The sequence below is a fragment of the Pristiophorus japonicus genome, unplaced genomic scaffold (assembly GCF_044704955.1).
Source record: "Pristiophorus japonicus isolate sPriJap1 unplaced genomic scaffold, sPriJap1.hap1 HAP1_SCAFFOLD_47, whole genome shotgun sequence".
Lineage (NCBI taxonomy): Eukaryota > Metazoa > Chordata > Chondrichthyes > Pristiophoridae > Pristiophorus > Pristiophorus japonicus.
The window spans coordinates 2,641,598-2,645,860 of record NW_027254374.1 but is presented as its reverse complement, the minus strand read 5'-3'; the positions used below and the strand labels follow the sequence as shown (position 1 = coordinate 2,645,860).

Genomic DNA, 4,263 nt, shown 5'->3' with positions numbered 1-4,263 from the left:
GAGGCCAGAAGACGAGAACATGCTTACAATATAGGCTGTCACCGCCTTTTAATCAGACCAGGCAGCTTTGCCAGCCCGGATTGATTTCCTGTCCGCTTTGAATTCGGCAGTCAAGGGACGAATTCAAAAGGCAGCTTCACTCACCTTTTCAGCTCGAGAGAAACAGGACGCACACATGTTCAGGGCAGAGGTGGAGATTGACGCTGAATGTATGCTTATCCCAATTGAGGTGAATTTATGCGAACAGACAGGAAGATGTACTGATCAAGTATTGGCCGGAACCAAACAAGGGTTTAGGTGATGCAACGAGGCACAGAGCCGAGTACCTCTGAGATATTTTAACTCTACTCAATTTGGCGGGTTTCACTTTGCTCTGAGATTTGGATGCTGATGGAACATCGTCGTAAAATCACACGTTTTAACGGGAAATACGTCTGTTTTCTCACATGTCGAGCGGTTGTTAGATGCGGAAGTTTGTGTAAAACATGGCGGGGCTCGTCCTGGATTTGGACCGTGACCTCTCGCATTTCAAATGTGATCATTCCGAAGCGAGAATCATAACCGTGGACCAACGAGCCGCCGACAGTGAAAAGCGCAGATCTCAGAATCTGACGGTGGTGAGAAATGATATTATGTCCCATCGTGCATGTGCTGTCTCTCAGATAGCTATCTAATTAGTGCCGCTCGCCATTGTCCTGCAACTGTTCTCCTTTTGACGAATATATTATTAATTTGAGACATGACATGAGGAAAGTACAGCATCCCTGTAAGTAAAAGGGGAATTTGGCGATGAGGTTTTATATGAATGTCAAAACGTGGTCATGCTGCAACCAACGACGATGGGATTCAAACCCATGCGTGCAGAATACAATAGATTAACAGTCAATCGCCTTAACCTCTCGGCTACCTCGTCTCTGTTTTAACACATCGTCAGCCATTCAATCTCCTGCTTTTTGTATCCAAACAAAAATAATGTGCAAGAAAGTCGACTTCAATGCTTGCTCTGCCCGTGCATGCAGCTCGACAATGATGAAAACTTGCCATGAGATTCTTTGAGCAAACAGCCTTCCTTTGCTTCAGGTGAGTGACTGGAAGAGATGGTTGGTTTCTCGGCAGAATCACAACAAAGACATAAAATTTCACGATGCGAGTTAAGTTGACCGCGGCAGGACTCGAACCTACAATATTCTGATAACTTTGCAGCTATAATCGAAGTCAGACGCCTTATCCATTGGGCCACGCGGCCGCTGCGATCACCAGCCATTGTGTTGTTGTGTATATTGCGAGCAAATTCGGGGCCACTGCAATATCAAGGAGTGGATTTTAGAAAAGATGAGCATATTTCGAGTCAATGAACAGATGCACTGCGATCTGGGTACGCACCGGCGCAGGCAAGCCCAATATAAATTGGAACACAACAGTTTAACAATTCGGTCATTGCATCTGATTCATACTCCTTCTCAAACAATCCAGGATGACGCGGGTTTATGAGAAAATCCGTTTTAAAGGGAAAGAGTATGATCCGGAACTCACAACCAGCCCATTTAAACAGACAAAGAATGATCCGGGACTGCAAGGACATGCCTTTTACCCAGATGCAGAATAACCCTTGAATGACAGCAGTTCCCTTTTAAAAGAATAAAGTGAGATTTCGATCATCCCTGAAGGCAATTGTGCAGTGAGGCTCAGGCCCACGCGGGGCAGAGACTGTTATTGAAGCCACAGGTGATAGAGAGGCAGGAAGGAGGGAGGGAGGGACGTAAAACCAGCCCTGTCTGAAATATACAAATATTTAACATTTTAAGAAAATTAATGCATTTAAATTGTATTTAAAAAAAATTGAAATTGAGTTGTTTTAAATAAATATTAAATTAATTCATAATCTATGTATTTTTTGATTGAACGAAGGCTGTGTGACTAGAAGAATTCCATTGGAAATGAGGGGTGCAGTCAATAAATACCCAAACACAGTCAGCCCATGTTGGAAGACAAGCCATGAGGTAAGATGTGGGCCACAAGGGCGATCTTTTAAAGTCGCGTGTGTCTTTCTGCTGGATCTGACAGCAGCTGCTTGTGCTGTGAAAGAGGTCAAATGTAATAGAGCCCAGTGCAGGCAGAACAGAAAAAGCATATTTATTTTGGAAGTTAAAAATTAGGGATTGTATATAAATATACACATATATATATATATATATATATATATACATGTATAAACAAAGTCATTCAGTCAGTCATGTCTTGTCTTGGTCTGATTTGATTTGAATTTCAAAATAAGGACGGAGGATGTCATCATGTCACACAGCCCACACGCAGGCCCTGCCTAAAATCGCGAGATCTCTAACTTGTGTATTTTTCCTTCTTTCAGATGTGGAATAGCAAAATCCCACAGCAGATTCTTCTACCGTCAGGGAGTCAACGAAGGAGTGTTCAATCAAATCAGTACGGTTTCAAGTTGCATGTAAAGCATTTTTCTCACATGACAGTAAGATCGCACAGCACGTTTGCACAAACTCTAGCTTACACAAACACACAAACAAACTAAAATGCCTTAACCTCCAAGGGCAGGTTTTGAAATTTGAAATTGGAACTCCGGGACATGCAGCACATCCCTTTTAAACAGACACAAAATGATGAGGGTCTGATAGCATACCATTTTAAAGAGACAGAGAATGATCTCGGACAGACAGCACATCCCCTTAAAAGGGACACAGAAATAGAATGAATAAAAACAGATAAATATGTAAACCTCGGCAGGTCGTGCAGATTTTGTGGAGGAAGAATCCGGTTTCACGTTCTGTCGGATAATCATTCCGATATTTTAGGAAAAATTTAAAGATTACAGATGTTTTCAACAAAAATAGCGCCTGGAAAAAATACGCAGCGAGAAAGGTCAAATGGAAACTTCTGTGATACAGTGCAACGCAGGTGTGATTAAATAATAAATGGCACAATGGAGAAAGGCAAAGTGGGTGGTAATCGGGCAATAACGTAACAAAGGATGGTCCACAGGAGATGTTAGTGGGAACAGCAGAACCATTACCAGACAATGGGAGCGGTGCTTATCATCCGATACGTTGAACCTCATGTTGAGGCCAGAAGATGAGAACATGCCTACAATATAATGTGTCAACGCCTTTTAATCAGAGCAGGAAGCTTGGCCACCCCGGATTGATTTCCTGTCAGCTTTGAATTCGGCAAACAAGAGACTAATTCAAAAACTAGCTTCTCTCATCCTTTCAGCTCTAGAGAAACAAGACACATTCATGTTCAGGGCAGAGGTGGAGATTGACGCTGAATGTATGCGTATCCCCATTGAGTAGAGCTGATGCGCACAGACAGGAAGATATACGGATGAATTATTGGCCGGAACTAAACACGGGTTTAGGTTATCCAACGAGTCACAGAGCCGAGTCCCTCTGAGATACTTTAACTTTACTCAGTTGTGTGAGTTTCACTTTGCTCTGGGATTTGGACGCTGTGGGAACAATCGCCGCAAAATTACACGTTTTAACGTGAAATATGTCTGTTTTCTCACATGTGAAGCGGCTGTGAGGAGCGGAACTTTGTATAAAAAATGGCGGGGCTCGTTCAGGATTTGGCCCGAGACCTGTCGCATTTCAAATGTGATCATTCCTAAGCGAGAATCATCCCCCGAAACCAACGAGCCACGGACAGTGAAGAGTGCAGCTCTCAGATTCTGACGGTAGTGAGAAAAGATGTTAGGCCCATCGTGCTTAAACTGTCACTCAGAGACCTATCGAATTTGTCCCCCTCTCCGCAGTCCGACAAATGTTATCCATTTGACGAATATATTATTAATTTGAGACATGACATGAGCAAAGTGCAGCATCCTTGTCAGTGAAAGGGAAATTCGGCGATGAGGTTAACGTGATTGACAATGTTACGAGGGGAGTCAAAGCTGAGCACAAATACGATGAGGATGGGATTCGAACCCATGCGGGCAGAACAAAATTGATTCATAGTTCATCGCCTTAATTTCTCGGCCACCTCGTCTCTTATTCCGCCAATCGTCAGCCTTTTAATCTCCTGCTTTTTGTAACACAACAGAAATAACGTGCAAGAAAGTCCACTTCACAGCTTGCTCTGCCCGTGCATGCAGATCAACAATGATTAACACGTGCCATTAGATTCTTAACGCAAACAGCCTTACTTTACTTCAGGTGAGTGACTCGAAGAGATGGTTGTTTTTTCGGCAGAATCGCAACAAATATAAAATTACACGCAGCAAGTTAATTGACCGCG

At 43.1% G+C, this 4,263-nt stretch overlaps 1 non-coding gene across 1 annotated transcript; it reads right to left on the bottom strand.

Annotated features, from left to right (window-relative positions):
* Nucleotides 1-1,157: 1,157 nt before the first annotated feature.
* Nucleotides 1,158-1,246, bottom strand: trnar-ucg (transfer RNA arginine (anticodon UCG)). Its single transcript is given in 2 exon segments — nt 1,158-1,193; nt 1,210-1,246. It is a non-coding gene; the product is annotated as a tRNA-Arg (tRNA).
* Nucleotides 1,247-4,263: the final 3,017 nt, after the last annotated feature.